The sequence below is a fragment of the Myotis myotis genome, unplaced genomic scaffold (genome assembly GCF_014108235.1).
Source record: "Myotis myotis isolate mMyoMyo1 unplaced genomic scaffold, mMyoMyo1.p scaffold_m19_p_20, whole genome shotgun sequence".
NCBI classification, from domain to species: Eukaryota; Metazoa; Chordata; class Mammalia; order Chiroptera; family Vespertilionidae; genus Myotis; species Myotis myotis.
This window is the reverse complement of record NW_023416325.1, coordinates 13,898,669-13,923,039: the sequence shown is the minus strand read 5'-3', so window position 1 is coordinate 13,923,039 and position 24,371 is coordinate 13,898,669. Positions and strand designations below refer to the sequence as shown.

Sequence of the window (24,371 nt, the reverse complement as noted above, 5' to 3'; positions counted from 1 at the left end):
GGGGGGGGGTGGGTCTCGGAGCAGGGCCCTGGGGAAGCCCACGGCAGAGTTGGATCGGCTGGTTCCTCTCAAAAGCCTCGAGGTCAGGCCCGAGATCTGTTCGCTCAGCCCAGCTGTGCTGGTCAGCACCCCGTGTGCAGTTAACTCCCTCAGAGTCGGAACCGGGCTGGGGCCCAGGAGGGGCTACAAAGCCTTCCCAGGGGACACCTGGAGGCCACACCCACCCGGGGCCAGACCTGGGGGGCCCTACACACTGGCGGGGACTCTGTGCGACGGCTAAAGAGCTAGTGACCCCGCCCCGGCCGGTTTGGCTCAGCGGATAGAGCGGCGCCCTGCGGACCAAAGGGTCCCGGGTTCGATTCTGGTCAAGGGCACGTACCTCGGTTGCAGGCTCCGCCCCGGCCCAGGCCCTGGGTTGGGCTCATGCAGGAGGCAACCAATCAATGTTTTCTCTCATTGATATTTCTCTGTCTTTCCCTCTCTCTTCCACTCTCTAAAAATCAATGGAAAAATATCCTCGGGTGAGGATTTTTAAAAAAGTAAGCGACTGACTCTCTCTCAAAGACGACCGTTTCTCTCTACAGGAGCATCTGAAGAAAATCTACAAGACCCTAATTAACGACTCTGAGGCCACTGCCACAGACTTCTAACCAGCCGTCTCCTTCCACAGGCAAACAAGGGAGCATTTTTAAATGAAAATGCAGCCGGCAGGTGTGGCTCAGGGTGGAGCACTGACCTACGAACCAGGAGGTCACGGTTCGGTTCCCAGTCAGGACACGGTCCCCAGTGTGGGGCGTGCAGAAGGCAGCCGATCGATGATTCTCTCTCATCACTGATGTTTCTCTCGCTCTCCCTCTCCCTCCCTCCCTCCCTCTCTGAAATCAATAAAAATATATTTTTTAAAAAGATAGCTGGTGGGTGTCCACAGAGACCTGGAGACTTGCCAGGGGGGAAGGAGCCAGCGTTGGGTCAGGGTGTTCGGTGAGTGGACAAACGGTCCTTTATTCTCCACGGGGAAGAGAACGGAAGGACTTGGGCCTGAATGGCCTTCATGAGGCTCCTGGCTCTGACCGCTCAGTCTGTGCAGGCGCCCGAACTGGACAGCAGTGCTGGCTTCTCACTCACACAATTCTTTTTCTCTGTTTCGTTAATGCTGGCCAAGGACATTTCCCCATTGATTTTAGATAGAGTGGAAAGGAGAAAAAGAGGGAGAGACAGACAGACAGACAGACAGACATCAGTTACCTCCCCCATGTGCCCCACCGGGTGGGGCCCTGGGGTTGAACCTGCAACCCAGGTTCAGGGCTCTTGCCAGGAATCGAACCCTGGAACCTTCAGTCCGTGGGCCAACACTCTGACCCTGAGATACACAGGTTAGAGCAGGGGTCCTCAAACTACGGCCCGCGGGCCACATGCAAATACAAATATTGTATTTGTTCCCGTTTTGTTTTTTTACTTCAAAATAAGATATGTGCAGTGTGCATAGGAATTTGTTCATAGTTTTTTTTAAACTATAGTCCGGCCCCCCAACGGTCTGAGGGACAGTGAACTAACTGGCCCCCCGTTTAAAAAGTTTGAGGACCCCTGGGTTAGAGGGTGACTTACACAATTTTTTAAAATATATATTTTTATTGATTTCTGAGAGGAAGGGAGAGGGAGAGAGAGAGAGACATCAATGATGAGAGAGAATCATCGATCGGCGCCTCCTGCACGCCCCACACTGAGGATCGAGCCCACAACCCGGGCATGTGCCCTGACCGGGAATCGAACCATGACCTCCTGGTTCATAGGTGGATGCTCAGGGGTTGATGCTCAACCACTGAGCCACATAAGCCGGGCAATTCTTTCCCCGAAGGCACGGTCAGGGCCACACACTCCCCCCTTTGTTCTAGTTATCAATGCACACCCACGGAGCGTGCACACACCCGCGGACGCGTGCGCACATGACAGTGCTCACGTGGCCAGGTTAGCGCCTGTGGTTCACGTGAGCAAACGTGTTTATCTTCCCGTCACACGACACTTTCCCAGTCAGGTCGTTTTCGGGTGCCGGAGCTCACAGCACCAGCATTGGGGTGAGGAGGAGAAGCGGCTGAGAGCGATGCCGGCACCCCTTTCCCAGCCGGCTGACTCGGGGGCTTGGAGAGGGAACCCCGGGTCATGGGCTGAGCCTGATTAAAGGCCCCTCATGCTCTCCCCCTGCCCCGGCTTTCAGGACGTCATCCACGCTCCTGAAGGGGCGCACATGGCACCCCCCACCTGGCTCCTGGCCTGGGCTCAGCCTGACCCTCCCAGCTCAGCCCCTAGCCTGGCCGACAGGATCCTCCTGCCTCTGTGCCTTTGCTCAGGCTGTTCCTCACGGCCGGAAGGCCCCTCTCCTTTAGTCCCATCCCCACCTCTCGTCTGAGTGAGCTGGGCATCCTACGGGGTCCAGCTCAAGTGCCAGGCCCCTGAGACCTCCCTCCAGGGGCTCCGGGCCCCAGGAGACACCCGTCCCCCACCCCATCCCCCAGGGCTTGGCAAGTGCCTTGGGCACTGAACTGCCTACTGATTCCATCCCGTCTGGGACCAATGGGATCCTGAGAGGGAGGCCGGCTGCTCAGAGCCCACACTGGGGCTGAGTGAGACCCCACACGTGCCACCTGCTCGCGGAGCCCCGAGGTCCCCTTTGTCCCTGCAGCCCTGAAGCCTAAGCCTGAGCGGCTGGCGGAGTCCCCGCGGCACAGCTGCCTCTCCCGGCCCAGACAGCAGGCGCCTGGGCATCGCTCGTGCAGGCAACGCGAGTGAGTGCCTCTCCCCCTGCACGGCTGTGCGCGCTCCCGCTCCTGGCCTTTGTTAATGAGGCCGCGGGAGGGACCACAGGAACACGCTTCCCGCGACATGACGGTGACGGCACAGCGACAGTCTGATTCACGGGGAGGTTCTCACCAGCTCACTGACTTCTATCCTTTTCCTCGAGACGGGTCCTCGCTCAGCGCCAGCCCCAGTGTCGGCTCCCGCCTGGGAGGAGGCAGTCAGGAGCGGGAAGGGGTGAGCGGGAAGGGGTGAGAGGGAAGGGGAGAAGTAAAGGCAGGCAAGGAGAAGGTTCCGGAAGCCAGGGCTCCCTCCGTGCAGCTCCAGCCTAAACAAGGGCCATTCTGCAGCCCGCCTGGCTGAGCAGTGAGGACCGGGGACCCGCAGGTGAAGAAAGCTGGGCTTTGACCGAGGGGGCGGGGGTGGTGGATCCAGGCAGCCCGGGAGCAGAACAAGGAGACAGGCGTGGACACAGCTGCCTGCAGGCCGAGGCCTGGGCACCCCACAGTCACCCCGGCCCAGCCCGTCTGCGGCCCCCTCTGCAGCAGAAGCCTGGCCTGGAGAGGCTGGGAGCTGAGGACGCTGGCCTGTCCCTCCGCACAGCTGTCCCCAGGACTCCTGCTGGGGCCACGGGCGTCCCCTCTATAAGCTGCGAACAGGGCGACGGGGGAGTCACTCCCAGCATCCTGCCCTGTGCAAGGTCTGGCGGCTCAGCTTCCTGTCCCCCTCTCCCCAGCCCCTGCTCGGCCAGCCGCCCCCAGGCACAGTGCGTGGCGAGGAAACCTGTCCTTCTGCACTCGGCACGACTGGGCAGACTTTTTAAGGCCACACGCCTGTCCACGCCCTTCCCGGTGCTGCCCGCCCACCCGCCCGCCGCCCCTGGGGCTTCTCAATCGTGTCTATATTTATCCCCGAAACCGTTGGGATCACGGCGAGGCCAGAAATAGCCTTGGAGACATTTCACGTGAAGATGACGGACAGGTCCCCAGCGCCTGGCAGGCCTCACCCCTGCACCTGCCGCCTGGCACTGGGTAACGGGGAACAGCTGGATGGGGCTGGGAAGGCGCCGGAGCCAGATGGGAAGAACGTAATCCCTCTCCCCCCACTGGCCGCGGCCTCTGTAGTGACGCAGCTGACAAGTCCAAGATGTGTGTGTCAGCTGCCGGCTGCGGGGACACGGGAGGGAACATGGTCGCCTGAGGGCGCCGGCCTGCTCATCCACTGGGAGACAGAGCAGAGACTCAAAGGGAGCGGGCACGAGGGCGCCCCGATTCCCGGGCACACGCTCACAAAAGCAGGTCACTGGCACCGAGGCTGAGTACCTGGAGGAGGTGCAGGGCGCGGCGGACGTGCACACTCGGCCTCCGCTTACCTGGCCACTTCCCACCTCCTGGAAGGACGGACGACCTGGAGGTAACCTGGCCGGTCAGGGACCTTAAGGGACCGGGTGCCACTCCCACTCCTCAGTGGCCTGGACGGGAACTCCCCGTCTGGGAGGGGCAGACACTTATTAGAGCACCTGGTGCATTAGTAGAGGGAGGCACAGGGTGCGGCTGGAGCCGAGAGAAGGCAGCAGCTGACTGCCTCATGGGGCAGATTTCACAGAAAACGGGCCATTTTTGTGGGGCTTTGAAGGATGTGTAGGAGTTTACCAGGAGAGAAGCGGGGAAAGCTCTGGACACTATCTCCAGGAATCAGAGGGACTGTTCTGGGCAGGCTCATGGCTCAAGAAGTGTGAGGAGGAACCAAGCAACGAAATGACCCTGGGAACACTAATGGGCCCGGGAGGTGGGGGCATCCGCTCATCGCCCTTGCTTCCCGGTGCCCCTCGCCAGGCGAGATGAGGTTATAGATGCGGCTCCGTGAGTGCACATCCAGGGGAAAGAACCAAGAAAGGCAGACATGGGGGCAGAGGGAGCGGAAGGCGGGGGGGGGGGGGGACCTGCCAGTGGGCAGAGCTCCAGAGGAGCCCCATCCAACCACCCTGAGACTGCGCCGCACCCTTGTGGCCTCGCAAAGGCTCGACCCTGCCAAGCCCGGAGTGCGAGTGTGCTGGCTGGGCACCCTCTAGCCACATGTGTGAACCCCAACAAGTGCCCAGGGCAGGGACCAGAAACAAGGGCAGAGACACACAGCTCCCGCACCCGGGTGAAAACGAGGGATGCTCTCGGGACGAGTGCGCCACCTAAGCCAACACGCCAGCCCAGGGAGCGGGCACGGAGGCTCCTGAGAAGGGACACAGAAGGGCCGGGTTCCTCAGAGGCGGAGGGAGGCCCTGAGCCTGTGAAGAAGGGGGAGCCCACCTCCGACTCCGAGTCTCACGTCATCAGAAAAAGAGCTGTGGCCGGGAGAGGTCAGCGGCCTGGGGGGAGCACAGGGGACCAGCTCTACGCGGGACGGCCCTCGGCGTGCGGCCGGGCTGGCTGCAGGATGGAGCCTGGGCTTCATCACAGCCGGACCCCACGGGGACCACCGGCCGCTCTCCCCTGGGCCCGGCGCCTGGGGAGGGAGTCGGGCTTCGCAGGGGAAGGAGTGGCCCACAGACAAGGGGCTGGGATGGAAAGTGTGTGTCAGCGGCCGCTGTGGTCTGAGGTCCTGCCCCAGCCACCAGCTCTTCCTCCCCGGGAGACAGCGACCTTGAGACAGTGACCTTGAGGAGGCAATGGCAGGAAACGCCCTCCCTGGGAGGGCTGAGGAGTCAGGAAGGAAGTGACCCCTCTGAGCCTCGGACCCTCCCCACGGACCCTCCCCACGGCAAAGCCAGACGCTCTGCTCACCCGCCCGCTGAGGGCAGAGGTTCGCCCACGGGAGCCCCTCTGAGGCAGACCCTCTCGGTGGGGGTGGGCGCAGTGACTGCGGGCAGCCGGGTGGAGCTGAGAAAGGAACCCCAGCTTCCGGCCGTGCACCCCCACCACCTCGGGAAGGAAGGGCTCTGAGCTGCATCGGGCCAAGAACCCCCTCAGCCTCTGCTCCCTCAGCCTCTGCTCCCTCAGCCTCACCTCCCTCAGCCTCTCCTCCCTCAGCCTCTGCTCCCTCAGCCTCACCTCCCTCAGCCTCTCCTCCCTCAGCCTCTGCTCCCTCAGCCTCTGCTCCCTCAGCCTCACCTCCCTCAGCCTCTCCTCCCTCAGCCTCACCTCCCTCAGCCTCTGCTCCCTCAGCCTCACCTCCCTCAGCCTCTCCTCCTCAGCCTCTGCTCCCTCAGCCTCTGCTCCTCAGCCTCACCTCCTCACCTCACTCTCCTCCTCAGCCTCACCTCCTCAGCCTCTCCTCCTCAGCCTCACCTCCCTCAGCCTCTCCTCCCTCAGCCTCACCTCCCTCAGCCTCTCCTCCCTCAGCCTCACCTCCCTCAGCCTCTCCTCCCTCAGCCTCACCTCCCTCAGCCTCACCTCCCTCAGCCTCTCCTCCCTCAGCCTCTCCTCCCTCAGCCTCACCTCCCTCAGCCTCACCTCCCTCAGCCTCACCTCCCTCAGCCTCTCCTCCCTCAGCCTCTCCTCCCTCAGCCTCACCTCCCTCAGCCTCTGCTCCCTCAGCCTCTCCTCCCTCAGCCTCTCCTCCCTCAGTCTCTCCTCCCTCAGCCTCTGCTCCCTCAGCCTCTCCTCCCTCAGCCTCTCCTCCCTCAGTCTCTCCTCCCTCAGCCTCTCCTCCCTCAGCCTCTCCTCCCTCAGCCTCTCCTCCCTCAGTCTCTCCTCCCTCAGCCTCTGCTCCCTCAGCCTCTCCTCCCTCAGCCTCTCCTCCCTCAGCCTCTGCTCCCTCAGCCTCTCCTCCCTCAGCCTCTCCTCCCTCAGTCTCTCCTCCCTCAGCCTCTGCTCCCTCAGCCTCTCCTCCCTCAGCCTCACCTCCCTCAGCCTCTCCTCCCTCAGCCTCTCCTCCCTCAGCCTCTCCTCCCTCAGCCTCTCCTCCCTCAGCCTCACCTCCCTCAGCCTCTGCTCCCTCAGCCTCTCCTCCCTCAGCCTCTCCTCCCTCAGCCTCTCCTCCCTCAGCCTCACCTCCCTCAGCCTCTGCTCCCTCAGCCTCTCCTCCCTCAGCCTCTCCTCCCTCAGCCTCTCCTCCCTCAGCCTCACCTCCCTCAGCCTCTGCTCCCTCAGCCTCTCCTCCCTCAGCCTCACCTCCCTCAGCCTCTGCTCCCTCAGCCTCACCTCCCTCAGCCTCTCCTCCCTCAGCCTCTCCTCCCTCAGCCTCACCTCCCTCAGCCTCTGCTCCCTCAGCCTCTCCTCCCTCAGCCTCTCCTCCCTCAGCCTCACCTCCCTCAGCCTCTCCTCCCTCAGCCTCTGCTCCATCAGCCCTGCAGCGGCGAAGGGAGAAGTCCCGTTCTCAGCCTCTCTCCGCTGCGTGAGTCTCGCCATCGGGGCCCTGCACGGCCCCCACCTCCTAGGAGGAGCTCAGCGGCATTTCGGGGTGACCCTGACTCCCCCACTGGGGCCCGCTGTGTTCCGGGTCTGGGTAGAGGTGAGAAGAGGGAAGCCGGGACTCTGGAACAGCCTAGGCAAAGCGCAGAGGTGAGAGCGGAGAGGGCGCTGGGCCCGCCCCAGGCATCGCAGGCAGGGACTTCTGTCTGTGACATCCACAGCTGCGTCCCCGCACCTGGAACCCTCCGGGCAGGCACTGAGGAGTCCATGAGCGTCTGCTGGGTAAGCGAGTGAGGCTGAGGATTCTAGGGGAGGACCCCCTCCCTCCCCAGGAAGATGGGCGGTGAGGCCGCTCTCCATGCCCCGGGCCCCAGACCCCGGGAGGCCGCTGCCGGGGAGGAAAGGACCCTCCTCCCAGAAGAGGGAGCCGGACGCAAAGGCTCGGCAGGAGGCGGCCCTCGGAGCAACGCGCTGATGCCAGGCTCAGGCTGATGCCAGGCTCAGGCCGTGGGCAGAGAAGTGCTCACCGCCCCGCCAGGTACAGCAGGTGACCTCGGAGGGGCTGAGGCTCGCTGCCCAGCCAGCCGCCCCCGCACGCCCCTCTCAGCCGAGACACCACCGTGGGGAGTAAATTAAAACCAAACGCAAAAGTACAAGGCAGCCCTCTCCCTCCTTAGCGCCCGGAGGCCTTTTTGCGGGAACTGAAAAGAATGAGCAGTTAGAGATGAAGACAGCCTTCGGTGCCAGCGGGAAACAGGCGGTGAGCAGGGCGGAGAGAGGCCCCGGGAAGCGGGGGAACCGGAGCAGGAACCGGACCCACCTGGAGCCCGACCAGCAGGAAGGCTGGGCCTGGCCCCCCCCCCCCACACACACACAGGGGAGTCCGGGCTGGGCCTGGCCCCCCACCCCCGCACACACACACAGGGGAGTCCGGGCTGGGCCTGGCCCCCCACACACACACACAGGGGAGTCCGGGCTGGGCCTGGCCCCCCCGACACACACACACAGGGGAGTCCGGGCTGGGCCTGCCCCCCCCCCGCACACACACACAGGGGAGTCCGGGCTGGGCCTGCCCCCCACACACACACAGGGGAGTCCGGGCTGGGCCTGGCCCCCCCGACACACACACACACACACACACACACACAGGGGAGTCCGGGCTGGGCCTGGCCCACCCCCCCCCACACACACAGGGGAGTCTCGGCTGGGCCTGGCCCACCCCCCCCCACACACACACAGGGGAGTCTCGGCTGGGCCTGGCCCCCACACACACACAGGGGAGTCCGGGCTGGGCCTGGCCCCCCCGACACACACACACACACACACACACACACACACACAGGGGAGTCCGGGCTGGGCCTGGCCCACCCCCCCACACACACACAGGGGAGTCTCGGCTGGGCCTGGCCCACCCCCCCACACACACACACAGGGGAGTCTCGGCTGGGCCTGGCCCCCACACACACACAGGGGAGTCCGGGCTGGGCCTGGCCCCCCCGACACACACACACACACACACACAGGGGAGTCTGGGCTGGGCCTGGCCCCCCCCGACACACACACACACACACACACACACAGGGGAGTCCGGGCTGGGTCAGCAAACCGGGCCACGTGCATCTGCATCTAGTTCTGGGGGCCAGTCCCGAGCCCAGCACTGACCCGCTGTGTGACCCCGAGCCAGGTGCTTGGCATCTCTGAGCCTCGGCTTCCTCGTGTGAAACGGGACCGTCATGGCTCCTGCTCGGGGTGCTGTGCGCTCAGCCCAGCCAGCGTGTCCCCACCCCCGCCTCGGCGCCCTGCTGGTTCGTTTCCCAGAGTGAATCCCCCTTTGGGGTCCCCAAAGCTCAGTCTAGCCAGTGAGCACACAGGGAGAGGGTTCCTCAGAGTTTAGGAAGGAAAAATATCGCCCTCGCTGTTCTACTCGCCCACGGCCCTGGGGTGACGACGGGGGTACGGGGGCCAGGGCGAGGCCTGTGATGAGATGCGGGAGGTGAGATGGACCGGGATGGACGAGGGGCCCAGGGGACCCAGGGCTCCTGCTCTTCCCTCGGGGCAGAGGGAGAGAAAGAGCAAATAAGCCCCCGAGATCCCACCTCTCGTCCCGAGGCCCCGGGACCCCCAGGGGACCTCTGCCTCGACCCCCCAGTTCCTCATCTAGGGAGCTGGTCATGTGAAAACACGCACGGCCATTCCATGTTACTGACCACGCCTGCCACGCTCGGTCACAACCAGCTCCCGTCCACGGCGGAGGTTGGGGAGCCCCCACCCCTGTCCTGTCCCGTTGGCTGGGGTGGGGAGGTGAGGCTGAGCCAGGGGAGCAGAGGGGAGCAGCGAGGCGCCCTGGACGGAGCAGAGACAGGTTTGATGGAATGTGGAAGCGACCACTGCCAGACGGAACATCAGACCTTCCTACTGGATACGAGACGCTTTAATGAGCCAATTAGTTAGGAGTCATCTTTACTACGCGCGGGTTCAGAGCAGAATATCTCTGTCAAATTCTGAGCGAAGGAAGTATTCCCTTTTTATATCCTTCTAGGTCGGCGGTTCTCAACCTATGGGTCGCGACCCCTTTGGCAGGGGTCGCCTAAGACCATCCTGCATATCAGATATTTACATGACGATTCATCACAGTAGCAACATTACAGTTATGAAGTAGCAGCGAAAATAATTTTATGGTTGGGGGTCACCACAACATGAGGAACTGTATTTAAAGGGCCAGAAGGTTGAGAACCACTGTTCTAGGTCTTTGTGTAAGTTATTTTTGCAGACAACTTGTAACCTTGAGTACATGTTATATCTAACAAACACCTGGCATGAGAATATTATCAGTATCGGCGTATCAGCCCCTTTAGATGGCTAGCTTGCAAGGTCAGACAGTTAAGTTTATCTTTCCTATTATTTAAGCTAAAAAAAAAACCAAAGTTATTTTACAGAATAAGAGACCGTCGAAAAATAACAGAATTGACCTATGGAACAAGGGACTATCTAAAAATAACAGAGACTTTCAAACAGCAGTTTACAAAGGAGGGATTATTATGCTTCACTCTTTCGTGAGGAGCCGTCAGTATCTGCAAGAAGGCGGGTGGATGGATCCGCTCCACCCCGTGGAAACCAGATAAAGTCAGATGTAGGAGGGAAGGAGGCACACAGCAACGGAGCCCGTGCACCCCCAACTCCACGGCCGGGGGGCGGTCCTTACCTGCAGGTCTGCCTGAGAAGGCTCCCTCGACGTCCCACGCGGTACGGCTCGGCTGACTAGGCCCACAGAAGGGTGTCGGGGACCGGGACACGCGGCCAGCATCCTGCAGGGAGAGGCCGTGGGTGGGCGGTGAGACTCCTGGCCGCTTAGACCCCTCGGCGCCAACCCCACGGGGAAACTGACGAAGCCGGGCGCATCCTGAGCAACACCAGGGCCTGGGGGTGCGGATGTGCCCCGAGGACAGGGCAGGGGACGCTGCGAACAGAGTATTCGTTTGGCCAAGGATGGGTCCGTGGAGACGGCAGCCCACGACACTTCTGGCCAAGGATGGGTCCGTGCTGGGGCGCGTGGCTGGGGGACCCCGGGCCCATACCCCCGGCACACACAGGTGGGAGGTGTCTGACTGCAAGAGGCCCAGCTCCCAGCGCTCGGCCTCAAACCTGAGGCTCCCCCACTGCCCCTCGGGGACTGCAGGATTCAGGCTGCCTCAGGGCGGCAGGTGGAAGAGGGGAGGAAGCAGCCCAGCGTTGGGGGCAGCAGCTGGGGGGCCCAGGGCAGGTCACAGTCACCATCGTGGGGTGAAGCCCATGACGGCCTCCCGCCTTCCCATCAGCCTCCTGCACCAGGCAGAGGGACCGCGGGCCAGGGGCAGAGGAGCACACGACCAAGGAAAAGGCCCAGACGCGGTCTCCGGGGAGTCCCAGTGCGATCAGCCTCAGACGGCAGGAGATCCACCGCCCAGGCTCCCGCGGAGACGCCGGGGCCACGTCTGCCCATGTGTGAGCCCCTGTTCCTGTCTCAGGGAGCAGGCAGCCACCCGGGAGGCCCTTCCTGGGACCAGGACCAGAAGGTGGCCGCCTTCGAGCTACAGGAGCAGGGATGGTTCCAGAAACTCCCAATTCCACAGCAACCTCCTCCAGGGCTGAGGCCAGCTACCGGGGATCTGGGGACCCGGCCGTGCCCGCCCGGGGCCAGCAGTCCCCACCAGGTGAGAGAGGGGAACCCTCCGCTGGCTGCAGCGAGGACAGACAACGCGGTCCAGGGGAGGGAGAGTCTAATTGGGGAGGTGAGAGAAGGGGAGGCACAGCCGTGGGAGGTGTGGCTGTGAGCACAGGGACGGCGTTCACAGGCCGCCCACCACCCAGCGCAGCCCACACGCCCACTCCCGGGAGCCACCGCCAATGCTGCAAACTCTTCCCGGGACAGACAGGACGGGCCTGCAGGAACCCAGCCCCCACCTGGGCCCTGCACTGCCCCTCCCGTGCGTCCACAGCTGCAACAGCCCCGACACAGGCGAATCCGAATGAACAGAACGTCCGCGTCTCTCCCTCCACGCCAAAACCCACAGCTCCCCCTCGCACACGCCCTGCTCTGCACGGCTTCTCCTGCTGTGCACGGCTTCTCCTGCTGTTTCTTAGCTTCGCCACAGCCCCTCCAACCCTCTACGAGGTCCCTGCAAGTAAGTCTCCCCGCGTTGGAGGTTAGGGTTGGCCCCCGTAACACACCAACTGCGGGCACCACTTCCCGGGTGAGAAGGTCCACGCGGACTCCCTGACTCGCTGACTCACAGCCGTGGAATGAGGTGGGCAGGGCCCAGGGAAAAGGCAGGTCCCTACAGAGAGGTAGAGGTGCCCGCAGGCGCAGGAGAACTTTCCCAACAAAAGTGTTTCTAGTGCACAAAGTGAGCGAGGAGTCGGCTGAGGGAGGGAGCAGCTCCCTGGGGGCGGACGGAACGCGGCTGGAATAAAATAGGAAGACACGGCCAGGCTACCCCACACACAAGGGGCCAGAAGCAAGTCAGCCGGCTCCTTGCAGGGGCGAGACAAAGCAGAACAAGGTCTGTACGAGGTTTGTGCTCGCTGGGGAGTCGTGGGGCGGGGGGTCCTGATACCACATAGCACACGTGTTTTCCTGTTTACCAGGAACTGAAAAAAAAACACATTTTATTCCTTCATGCCCCCCTTGAATTGAGGTATAATTGTGATATTGTACTATCTATAGTAATAAAAGCGTACTATGCTCATTAGACCGGACGTCCTTCCGGACGACCTTCCGGATGAAAGCCGGGCTGCGAGGGAAGCCGGGGTCCCGGGTGCCAGAGGGAAGCCGGTTCCGGCAGCCGGGGGAAGGGAGGCCTACTCCTGCACAAATTTCATGCATCGGGCCTCTAGTACTGTAATAAAATGGTAATAGATAGGATGTCCCAGAAAATGCTTACCCTACTTTGAATAATTTTAAAGGCGGTGTTTATTAAAATCTGCTTCATTGTCAAACTTGAGCTACCAGCTGTTGAAGTTGTGTCTGCATTTTGGGGGGACACCCTGCAGTCGGAAGTGCAAATTGTGACGATTTGCTATCCATATACGTCCTGAAAAGACTCCTCCCCTCTTCAGTGAACACATCCATCACCCCCCGATATTTGCCTTGTTTGGGGGGCCAGGGAGGGGTGAGACGAGTTCTCTATCAGCAAACTTCCCTTCCCCAGCACAGCATCACCCACTGGAATTATGTTACACACCAGACCCTCTCCTCTGAGCTCTCAACCTGCATCTTCCATGTGGTTTGGGGAACGGCGGGGTGCAAACCAACCAACAAACCACCAAACAACGACGACAAAAACCCAACGAACCTCTGGCGACGGGACATCCGAAGTGCTTCCCCGCGGGTCTTCCCGTGACTTTGTTCCGATGGGCGGATGTGAGCTAGTGAGCGAGTCCGTTTCTCTGCGCAGTTTCTGTGAACAGGCCACCGGCCTCACCCCAGTCCCCCTGAATCAATGTCAAACGCACACGTAACGAACGCCGTCGTCCTGACGGGGAGCCAGTTCGCCGGCGTGCCCCGACGTGCGTGTCTCGGGCTGGCGGAACGCCCGAGTTCCAGGCGAGCGGGTAGTATGCCCGGAGCTAGACGTTTGTTTCCATTCTCTGTTGGCATGGAGACCGGGAGGCAGGTGGCGAAAGAACGGGCAGAGAGAGACGGAGGCAAATGCCCGCAGTAGCCCCGCCAGCAACTGTCCGGGCGGCTGACGGTCAACAGGCCGGGCCGGCCGCACCGCCCTGGAAGGCACGGCTCCTCGCTTTGTTTGACGGAGAGATTTCATGTCATAAAATTCACCGTTTTGAAGTGTGCCGTGCAGAGGCATCTCGTCCATTCATAAAGTCATACAACCATCAGCGCTACCTAGCCCTGGAGCATGCCCCTCACCCCCTGAAGAAACCCCAGGCCCACCAGCACCACGAGACAGTCGCCTCCCACACCCTCTCCCCCCGCGCCCTGGCAATCCCTAACCTGCTTCCTGTCTCTGAGGGTTACCTGCCCTGGACCCGTCTTATCGATGAGATCACACACGCGCCCGCTTGCGTCCGGCTCCTCTCAGCATCATGCTCTCAAGGTTCATCCACCTGAAGCAGGTGTCAGGGCTCCGTTCCTGCTCACGCCGGGTAACAGTCCTCCGCGTGGACGGACCACCTCATCGAGTCGTCCGTGGGGAGACGGGGCTGTTTCCACCGTGTGGCTGCTGTGGATCATGCTGCCATAAACATTTGTGTATAAGGCGTGTGTGGTTTTTTTGTTTGTTTGTTTTTAAATATATTTTATTGATTTTTTACAGAGAGGAAGGGAGAGGGATAGAGAGTTAGAAACACCGATCGGCTGCCTCCTGTACACCCCCTACTGGGGATTGAGCCCAAAACCCAGGCATGTGCCCTTGGCCGGAATCGAACCTGGGACCCTTCAGCCCGCAGGCCGACGCTCTATCCACTGAGCCGAACCGGTCAGGGCGAGGCGTGTGTGTTTTTATTCCTCCTCACCCAAGGATATTTTTCCCACTGATTTTCAGAGAGTGGAAGGGAGGAGGAGAGAGAAAGAGGAACACGGATGTGACAGAGACACATCGACGGGTTGCCTCCCACACGCACCCGGACGGGGGCCAGGGATCGACCCCTGCAACCCAGGTAAGTGCCCTTGACCAGGAATGGAACCCAAGACCCTTCGGTGCACCGGCCAGCGCTCTAACCACTGAGCCCACCGGCCAGGGCTGTGGACACGTTTTTTTGTGCGGACGGATGTTTTCAATTATTTTGGGATTAGACCTGGACGTTCCTAATTTCTAAATAAAATAACAGACGAATAATACCCCTGTATTTTTTTAAAAGAGAAAAGGGTGCAGGGTGAGCGTGGGCCTCTCCCGTCCCTGTTCCCCGTCACCCAGCTCCTCCCCCGGCGACAGTCCACACCCTGCTTTATTCTAGAGACAGCCTGCGGGGAGGCGGCCTGGCAACCGAGCGGCCAGAGCACGGGGCCTGGAGGTGGACAGGGTTTGACAGGTGCTGTGCCACCCCTCGGCTCTGTGGCCTCGAGCAACGTCCTGTGTGCCCGTCCCTCTGGGACTCCGTTCCCTGTCCTGTCACAGGGCCCCGTCACGCATACCTGCTCCACGAAGGGCCACGGAGAGCAGAGCCCACGAGCCCACCAGGCCCGGCACACGGCGAGCGCTCCATGGTTGCGGCTGCCTCGGCCCTCGGTTTCCCCCCTGGACAATGGAGGTGGGCGCCTCCCACCCGCAGGTGCGGTGGAGAACACAGGAGACCCCTGGGTGACACCCCGAGTGCTACCACTTCTGAGCAGCTGGGAGGAAGGGGAAGGGCGGAGCCGAGACTCCGTGTCCCCCGGGGAGGCCAGGTCTCCGCGCTCCGCCCCCCACGGGCATCGTGGACCCCACGCCGTGGGCCGGCGGCTGGATTTCTTATTTCCTGTTCCCTTCCCGCCGCCCCCACCCCTTCCAGATCCTTCTCTCTGCTTTCTCGACAGACACTCTACACGGACTCCCTCCTTCTCTCTCTCTCTCTCAGGCCTGCGGAGGCAGCAGGAAACCCTGGAGACCAGAGCGAGAGGCCTCCAGTGAGGAAGGAAGCATTAGCCGGGCCATTAGCAGCTGTCAGAGCGATGTTTTCTCCCCGCGGTGGCTGGCGAGTGGCACAGCAGAGCCCGAGGGAGCAAACGGCCCGGCCTGGGAGGGCCGGACGGGGAAGGCGCACGGAGCCACGCTCCCCTGTGCGTGCAGAAGTTCACGGGGAGACACCCCCCCACATGCACACACACGCCTAACAAAACAGAGCAAGGCTCAGCCCTGTTAGCAGCAGTTGGTAGCATTATGTAAAACCCTAAGCACACAAAAATATCATTTGGATGATAAAAAGTTAAATTTAGCTAAGTACAGAGTGACTAATACTATGAGGGAGAGGCGGTCCCCCAACCCCAGTTGCCTGGAGCTCCTACAGCTGGCTTCCAGAAACTTCTGACAAGTAACGGGCCTGGTGCGGCGCAGAATAACAGGTTATGTAACCGGAGGCGCAGCCCGCCATCGCACGGCCTCCCCCGGGGGGCTTGTCCGCGGGGCCCTGGCGTCCCGGGTGCGAGGGTGGAGCCGGGCCTGGGGGGGGGGGGGCTGGTGTGAGGGTCCCCCTGGGCTTGTCCGCGGAGACCTCCCAGAGGGGTTGTGGCGGACGGTGACGTTGGTGACCCACCTGCCCCGGGTGAGCCACGGGCCTGGGAATCCCAGCTGGCCCTGCGGCCGGTGCTGACCCACCGGACACAGCGGAGGGGTCACCGCGCCAGGCGTGGGCCCGGGGCTCGGACAGACATTAGCCCGCGGGCGCCCACGTTCACAGCAGGACACGGGGGAAACGGCCCGGGTGCGTGTCCATCGGCGGCGAGCGGACCGACGGGGTGTGGCCTCCAGCTGCACGAAGGAAGACGATGCCGCCCCGAAGAGAAGGGACATCCTGTCTCACGGGGGAACCTTGAGGGCTCCAGACGGAGGGAAAGGAACCAGATACGAGGGAGCAGACGCTGTGTGACTCCCTTACGGGCGGGACCGGAGGAGTCACACTGACAGAGGCAGAGAGTGGACGGTGGGTGCGGGTGGGGAGGGCCCGGCCTTCGTGTTTCGTGGGGACGGAGTTCCCGTTTTACAAGATAAAAACAGAGTTCTGGGGATGGGCGGTGGTGGGGGTTGCACAGGTGAAGGTACCTAACACCGCTGAACGGTGCCTTTAAAAGTGGCGACAGGGGTGCCTGTTACGTTATGGGTATTTTGCTACGATTAAACATTTCATTTTAAAAGGTCGGTGCTCAACCACTGAGCAGCACTGGCGGGGGGGGGGGGAGTAGGGGGAGGAGGAGACGGATGTTTCTGTGGGGGAAGCAGCTGTCAGGTGAGAAGTCCAACCCCCTGGAGGTCAGCCAGCGGCGAGAAGCCCGCGGGGAGAGGGGACGCGGAGGGGGACCAACGCCCCGGCCAACAGCCCAGCCTGCCCCGGCGTGCCGGCCACAGGAGGGGGGCCACCTGGCAATGCATGTTCCACCCGCAGGGGAGCAGCGAGCTGTCCCAAGCCCTGCCCAAGCCGCCACGTCGTGCGCGAATAAGTAAAACGGTTGTGTTTAAGCCGAGAGGTCTGGGAGCAGATGACCGGTCACAGCGGTCAGGCTGGCCGGCTCTTGTGGAATTTCTCCTCCTAAGGCAGCGGTTCTCAACCTGTGGATCGCGACCCCTTTGGGGGTCGAACGACCCTTTCACAGGGGTCGCCTAAGACCATCGGAAAACACATATATGATTACATATTGTTTTTGTGATGAATCTCTATGCTTTCATTATGTTCAATTTGTAACAATGACATTGGGGGTCACCACAACATGAGGAACTGTATTAAAGGGTCATGGCATTAGGAAGGTTGAGAACCACTGTCCTAAGGTGACACTGACCGAGAACTTTCACACTCTCCCCTGCGAGTCACTAAGAGAAGGCGGTGCCCGAATGGGTCTGAGGAATCGTTTCCCGCACCCCAAATCCCGGCGGAATAAATGCTGACATCAAGCCTTGTGGGCAGTTTCGAGGGCTGCTGTGAAGGCTGGGGCGTCTCTCCACGGACCTAACTGAGCTGTCAATCACTTGGCTTTCCATCGTCCCGTCCAGAGTGGGGCCTGGACGCCGTGGGCACGGGTGCCCCTGGGGCTCTGTGTGCGATGAAACGACCCCAGGTGTGGGGGTTGAGGCCGGGGCTCTAGCAGCTGACGCTGAGCAGGCTCGCCTCCCTGGGCCTCAGTGTCCCCACCTGGACAAGGAGGGTGATCTTCCGAGAGCCTCGGCAGCGGGCGCCGCGCCCTGCAATCCTATGGTTTTGAACAACCGTGAATGTATTGGGACAGGCCATGCAGCTGCTATAACAAGCAGTCCGAATGCCGTGCTGTAGATCCACGAGGCAGACACACGCGTGGGACCCCTCAGCTCTGTCCCCTGGGAGCCCCCCTCTCCTCTCCTCCCCATGTCCTTTCTACACGTGTCCACTCACCCCACACCTCCCCTGGGGCCGTCTGGCTCGGTCCCAGGTCCTCTTCCTACACTGCACGTGAGCCCCTGGGCTCCCGGAGGGGCTGTGTGACCTGCGCTCTGATAGAGGGATGCACACCCCCTCCAGGCCTGGCCCCTCCCTAACGCCCCATATAATCCTCCACAGCCCAGATCCAGTGGAGGACCCCGAGGGAGCCCCGAGGGAGGGCAGATACACAGAAGGAAAGGATTCGGGATCCGTGAGTCACTGTGTGGAGGCCACGGCCGGAGCACCCAATGACAAGAGTGACCAGTCTTTACTGCCGTAAGCCACTGCGAATGGGGGACTGATTGTTACAGCAGCTAGCACTGCCTGTCCTCACACATTCACCAAACTGTTACTACGTGTCGGGCGTTGAAGGACACAGGGGAGAATTAGGCCTACACCTAATCTTGGCCCTGCCAGCACCCTGTCTACTTGGTAATTCCAGGACATCGGCTAGAGACCAGTCCTGCAACTTGCAACCCCACACTAAGCTCATGATAGGAGCTTCTTCATGTTATTCATCCTACCTGCTTCCAAAAACCCGACAACACAGCTTCACCTCCCCAAAGACTAGACGAGTAAAGAAAGAAAGAACCCACAAAGGCAGAGGAAAGCCTATGCCGATGCTCCTGAGGACAATCCACAAGCAAATGAGTTAAAAAATACAGTTAAATTTAGAAATCTCAGCTGTGTGCTTCCTGGTAGGCAAAGCAAAAAGGGAAATATGGGGGGGGGGGGCACTGAGCTCTCACCAACAGTGGAAAACATCACCTTGGTTCACAACAAGAAGCACATGTTGTCCTTGCCAAGAGCTCCAAGGGAATGCTCCCGGGGCCACTGTGTGCGGGAGGCCGTGTCTGGGCAGGAGGCGGTGTCTGGGCAGGAGGCGGCCAACCGACCCCGAACGCTGTCCCCCCCGCGACGCAGGGCCAGCTTTGCCGCCCTGCCTGCGTCCCGACCGGCTCTCGATGGCGAGATCCTCCGAGTAATTCCTCATCCTCGTTAATGTCAACACGGCAGCACCATGATAATGACGGGAAATATTTGCATACCATACCGCTGACGGGTTGTTTAGACCATCTGGCGACTAGACGCGGGGAGGACTGTCAAACACATGGCCCGTCCACAAACCCTGTGCCTCGGCGCCGATGGGGGTGGGCTCGGGGACGCGGGCAGCGCCCTCGGCCCGTCCCTGTCACGCTCTGGACCACGGGGACCCCCGAGAGGCCATCGGCTGCCTGTGGCTCAGCGTCGGCCTCCGGCCACTGCAGGTGGGAGCAGAGCTTCCGCCTCCCACCTCTGCTCGGAGCGGACTGCGTGTCGGTGACAACAGCCTCCCCCGCCTTGACCAAGGACCTCTTCGGACGGAGCTCGGGGCACGATGTCCCCGTGAGCTCGCGGCACCGCGGGGAGTTCTGGGGGCGCATTCAGCACAGTCTGCGTGTGTGCAAAGCCGCGTCTGCCCAGGCTCTGTCAGGGTCAGGAGGAGGCGGGACAAGGACCGGGTACCGCAGCCCCTGGAAGATGGAGGAGGGCGCCTGGCCTTGCCCAAGGGAGGTGTCGGCTTCCTTCCATCCGCCTGGTGCTGCCGGGTCCTGGTCCCAGGCTGGACACAGAGGCTTTGTGTGGGTTGATGTTAGATTTTTTTTTTCCTTTCTTTTTCTTTAAGTAGCAATATTTTTTAATTTTATTTTATTGATTTGAGAGAGAGAGAGAGAGAGAGAAACATCAATCTATTGCTCCACTGATGGATGCATCCATTGGTTGCTTCTCGCATGTGCCCTGACCGGGGATCGCACCCACCACCGTGGCACTCTGGGACGGCGCGCTAACCGACGGAGCCACCCGGCCAGGGCTCCCTTCTGTTGTTTGTTGTTTTGTTTTGTTTTGTTTTGTTTTAAGTGGGGTGTTGGGTGAGTTGTTATTATTTTCTTAACTTCAGTGAAAGCAAAAATGTTCTGTTCGGAGCCTGTTCAAAAGCAGCGGTTTTCTTCGTGGGGAGCCCACGCCCGCCGCCCACGCAGGGAGCGGCGTCGGCCCGGCGATTGTGGCGCCCTGAGAACGTGCGAGTCCCGTCACCTCGACAACAGTGAGTCAAATGGAAACTCTGCAGGTGCCGGCCTGGCTGGCGCTGCGACGACAGGGCCTGCAGAGCGCACACCTGGGGGGCAGGTGGGCTGCGCCCCCCTCAGCTGGGAACCACGGCTGGCCGTCTCTTATCACTCAATGCCCTGACGGAGCGTCCAGCGCCCGGGCAGCACACGGTCGGGTGCCAGGGGGGCTGGCCTCCTCGCCCCGGAGCCTGGGTCTCGGCTATGACATGAGAGGGAGGAGGCCACGTGGCTGGAAGCAGCGCCTCACAGCCAGGAGCCCCGGGATGCACCGGCCCAAGCCAGGGGTCTCCCTGGGGCCTCGGACGTCTTCCTGAGACTAGTCTCTCTCTCTCTCCCCCCAACCCCCCTCCCCAGTGGCTTGAGGACCACAGACCTTGCACATGGAGGGAGGAGAAACACGAGAAAGTCAGAACCCAGGCAGACACCCCTGGGGCCACCCACCTGCATGCACAGCCACCCCAGAGGCACGGACTGCGGCCTGGGTTTCCTGACAGCGGTTCGAGTTTGGGAAGCCGGGCGACCGGCAGGGCCCAGGTGGCGCCTCCGGGCAGCTCTCTCTTGCCGGTCAGTCCCCGCAGCCGCGGCGGGCCGGGGCGGGCAAAGGCTCTGCCTGCAGGAGCTATCTGATCGCGAGGTCACAGGAACACGGTGCCCTGCTCGTCTCACACGTGCCGGGCTCAGGAAGCATCCGGCCGGAGCCGGGACTCCAGTTTCAACACAGAGAGGTGAGACAGCCAGGGCGGCCAGGCGCTGGGAGGGGGGTCAGCCCCGGCCTCCGGGGACAGAGACGGGATCTTTTCTGGGACCACGAGGCCCTGAAGGCCCAGCCCCAGCTCCTGCCTGGGAACCACTCGTCACCAGCCCTCAAGGTCTCCCCCACCCCAGTGAGCAGGTCACCGCCAGGCCCTCCTCGGTTCCAGGCGAAATGGCAACCACGTGGCTGATGGGGCCAGACGGGCAACGGCCCCACTCATTCCTTTTCATTCTTACTTCTTAGTGTCGCTCTGTTCCTGAGAGGATGGCCATCCTGAACGGCTGCCTTTCTGTGTGTGGTTAGGTAACACGTAACATAAATGTTCCCGGCCATTAGCACAGCTTGCACGTTGATGGAAACTCAGATATGGCTGCCAGTCTCCGTGATGGGGGAGGTCCCAGCACAGGAACAATGACCCCTGCGAGCACCCCTGTCTGGGAGAAAGCGGCCCCCAAGTTCCTGCCCAGACGCCAGGCAATCCAGTCCCTCCCCGTATGTCCCTGGATTCCCCCAGAGCCACTGCCCAGCGCTGGAGCGCAGAGGAAGTGAGGCTGTGTAAATTCATGGGCTGGCCCTTTAAGAGGAACACCTGGGACTCCGGCAGCCTCCCTGACACTCAGCCACCATCGCTGCTGGTTTTTACAGCCTGAAGCTACGGGGACTTTTCTTCCCAGCTCTGGGATCCTGGGCTGGGGGTCTGATGTGTGGCTGGGACCCCCCTGCTTCTCATGGGAGGCCTTGGAGAGATCCCTCCCGACGGAAAATCCGTGGGTGTCGGACCAGCCCGTTCTGCGCCTCCATCTCCCTCAAAAAAAAAAAAAAAAAAGGTGCACAGCTCGGGGATATTAAGCACATTCACACTGTTGTGCAGCCACCGGCGCCATCCACGTGCAGGACTTTTTCATCGTCCCAAACTGCAGCGCTGTCATCATTAAACACGAACTCCCCGCCCGCTCCTCCCCCAGCCCTGGGAACACCTGTGAATGGCGACGCTTTAAAAATAATGTCTTTACTTGGCAAAGTTATTTTGCAATTTTACAAGTCCTGGTGTAATTGTAAAGCTCCTGGAGCTTCTCAGATACTTGGTGGTGGGTGGGCGGGCGGGCGGGCGGCGGAGGGCAAGGCAGCCGCCACCGCCACCCCCACCCCCGCCAGCCGGCCGGCAAGGAATCTTCCGGCCGCATCGCAACCTGGCGTCCTCACCCAGCTGTGCCAGGAACCGGCCGGAGCCGCCTTTGCGGTAGAAAAAAGGCTCTCACATGGTTTTCTCCTGATTTTCATTTTACTTAAAAGCTCTCCCTTGCCTGGGGTTTTGAGGTTAAAAACCACGGCCCGGCACTCACGTCCTAAGCGGGCGTGTGAACTGGCCCTACCTGGACGGAGATCGATGTAGCCACAGCCACTGAAATGGAAGGAAGCAGCCTGGACCAGCTACCCTAGTTCCGGGAATTATCCCACAGATGTGAGGGTATATTTGCACGGAAACCATGTCCCAGGCGCTCTCCTACGGCTCGGGTTGCTTGCAATGTTCTGCTGTTAAAATCCAAAACGCCAGGCAAAAGGGAGCCGCGGAATAAATGATGGGGCTTCCGGCAGCCGAACGCTAAGCCCGCCGTTAAAGAGCCCGGGAGATCTACGTGGACCGACAGAGGACCGCCTCCGGGACTTACGAATTCTTAAGTCAAAAAAAGCAGGTGCAGGCCTGGCCCGTGTGGCTCAGTGGCTGGAGCGTCAGCCCTCGCACGGAGGGTCTCTCTCCGGTTTGATTCCCAGTCAAGGGCATGTACCTGGGCTGCAGGCTTGTTCCCCGTCCTGGTTGAGGGGAATGTGGGAGGCAACCAATCGATGTGTCTCTCTCTCTCTCTCTCTCTCTCTCTCTCTCTCTCCCCCCGGCCCCCCCTCTTCTTCTTTCTCTGAAAATCGATGGGAAAAAATATCCCCGGGTGAGGATTAACGCCAACAACAAAGCAAGCAGGTGCACAAGTGGCAGCTATTAGCGGGTTTTCTTTGCAAAAATACATACTCATCTGTGCAGAGCAAGAACAGACATACACAAACACCAGCAACGGCGGCTGTCTGCAGGGAGCAGCGTGCAGACAAGGGTGTAGAGGAGCATGTGCTTCCCGCCGACCCTGGGCCCCTCGGTGCCAAGTGTGTTACTACATAAACGCTGCCGGTGCCGTAACCCCAGGGGCATGGCCGTTGTGTGTCCACAGTTCACCCTGTGTTTGCAGCATTTCCCTGATTTACACAGCATGTCTATCAGCAAAGGTTTAACACTGAGATGCAATCTAGTGTCCGTATTGCCTGACGTTTTGCAGATAGGAATGTAGAGAGATGCATTTTTTTTAAAAGATGTTTCTATTGATTTCAGAGAGCAGATGGGAGAGGGAGCGAGAGATAGAAACATCAATGATGAGAGTGAATCACTGATCAGCTGCCTCCCGCACGCCCCCCCTGGGGACCGAGCCCACAACCTGGGCATGTGCCCTTGACCGGAATCGAACCCGGGACCCTTCAATCCACAGGCCGATGCTCTGTCCACTGACCCAGGCTGGCTAGGGCAAGAAGTGTATTTTTAATCACCTTTTCATTTGAATCATCTCAGGTGAAAAAATAAACCAACCCCGTAGGCACTCTGAATCTCTAACGGAGACTTTCCAACGCGCTCGCAGAAACGGTTAAACAGTGACGATCGTCAGAAACAACTTCCACGTCCACATCCTCTTGCAGTTTCCGGACGACTGTGTCTTCCGGCGGCTTCCCTCGCAGAGGGGGCCGGAGGAGGTGTGTGTTCGCTGGACTCTGACGCCCTGAGCTTTCTGTTCTTGATCTTTCTCCAACCTGCTCGCCGTCCATTCAGCTCGACGCATTTAAATGAGATCTGCCTGGCGAGGGCTGCACCGGCTGGGCTGCTGGAGGGGACGCGCCTGACCGCGCCAGGACTGCGCCTCCTCCTCAGGTTCCTTACGGCACTTGGACTGACAGGACCTGAACGCCTTGCCATCCTTGGGGACGAACACCGTGCCATGGCCGGGGCCCACGGGCCCGAACAGAAACAGCAGATCTCCAACCGCCTGCTGCACGCCGTGCAGAGACCACCCCTGTCTTACTGCTTCTAATTACTTCTCAGGGCGTCTCTCTGGAAACCTAAGACGAACGTGATCCCACTTGGAGACGTCAGGGTGGGGCCTCCTTTCCGAGAGCCGTGCTCCATCCTGGCCCGGCTCCTGCCCTCACCCGCCAGCGATGAGCGGTACCATCGCCCTGCAGCCGGCATGAAAGGGAGGGTCTCCCACAGCCGTGTCTTCCAGATGCCGTCTGGATCCCGTAATCCCTTTCTGGCCGAGCCCGGGAGCTCTGGGCCCCGCAGACGCTGCTGGAGGGTTTCACTGTGAAACCGGGATCGCGCCCTGCTGACTGGGGCTGTTCTTTGTCGCGGTGAGATCTGAGCCTCGCCCTCGTCTCTGGGTTTTTAAGAGCCATGGACGCTGTTGGACTTTATCAAATGCTTTTCTGTCATCTGTTGAAAGAAGAAAGCTTTTTTTTTTTTTTGGCTTTTAGTAGTTCGCCTGGTGTTTAATCCTCTGCTTATGTCTTTGAGGCTGGTCCACACCCGGTGTCATGAGCGCTGTGCTGGGTGCTGTGCTGGGGGAGCACAGAGAGACACCCCACCACATAGCTCCTGCCTGTTCAGAAAGGGAGAGGAAAGGAAGGCAGGGAACACACACACACACACACACCCGTCCCTGTCCCCCCTATGCACCATCGGAACAGCAGGCTAGGATTTGT

At 60.9% G+C, this 24,371-nt stretch overlaps 1 protein-coding gene across 7 annotated transcripts in view; it reads right to left on the bottom strand.

Moving 5' to 3' along the window:
• The window catches only part of PITPNM2 (phosphatidylinositol transfer protein membrane associated 2), a 102,940-nt gene that overhangs the window by 65,437 nt on the left and 13,132 nt on the right, over positions 1–24,371 (bottom strand). For 5 of the 7 annotated variants that reach the window (XM_036353609.1, XM_036353616.1, XM_036353615.1 and 2 more), the window contains exon 2: positions 10,339–10,441. The exons of 1 other annotated variant lie outside the window; for it this stretch is intronic. The gene's annotated coding sequence lies outside the window, so the exon portion shown is untranslated. Of the gene's footprint in view, positions 1–10,338; positions 10,442–12,967; positions 13,179–24,371 lie in introns of those variants that run through there. One more of the 7 variants, XM_036353610.1, reaches the window with a different exon arrangement.